This window comes from Elephantulus edwardii, unplaced genomic scaffold (assembly GCF_000299155.1).
Source record: "Elephantulus edwardii isolate Elephantulus edwardi_28Jun2011 unplaced genomic scaffold, EleEdw1.0 scaffold00379, whole genome shotgun sequence".
Classification (NCBI taxonomy): Eukaryota; Metazoa; Chordata; class Mammalia; order Macroscelidea; family Macroscelididae; genus Elephantulus; species Elephantulus edwardii.
Window position 1 is genome coordinate 1,629,784 of NW_006400129.1, and position 748 is coordinate 1,630,531.

The following is a 748-nucleotide window of genomic DNA, read 5'->3' on the forward strand; positions in this document are numbered from 1 at the left end:
GTTGGTGCAGGATAGAGCAGGGTTTAGGGCTGTTGTGCATAGGGTCCCTATGAGTCGAAAACGACTCGATGGCACATAACAACAACAACAACAACATGCATCAGTCATTGTACTAGTACCATGCTGTCTTGATTACTACCATCATAAGAACATGGAAACCATCATAAGAATATGGAAATAGCCCAGATGTCCAACCACAAATTAATGGATTGAGAAATTATAGTATATTCACACAATGGAGTACTAAACAGCACATAGGAGCAAAGATTTTGTAATTATTATTTAATGTGCGAGGGGCTGGAGAGCATTATGCTGATTGAACTAACTTAGTCCCACAAGGACAAACATTGTATAAAACCACCCTTGTAGAATGAGTATAAATATTGGGGTGGGGGTGTGGAGGGGGGCATGGAAGCAGAGGGATGAGGATGTGCATGGAACAAAAGGGATTAATCATGAAGTTGTGTAATTTGATGGGGGGATGAGGGAAATTGAAAGAATTTGTTCTAAAAAACAATGTATTCTAATTTTGTAAATAAGCTAGTAGGTTAATATCAATTAAAAAGAAATACAGCCAACAAAAAATAAAAAATTCTAGTATTAAAAAATCCAGTGACTTTCCATTTCAATTGTTCATTTGTCTAGTTGTGAGGATTTCAATTTTCAGAAATAATCCATACTAAAGACTACAGTATTTGCCCTTAATTAAAGTACTTCATTAAAAATAATTTTTTTAAAAAACCAAAAC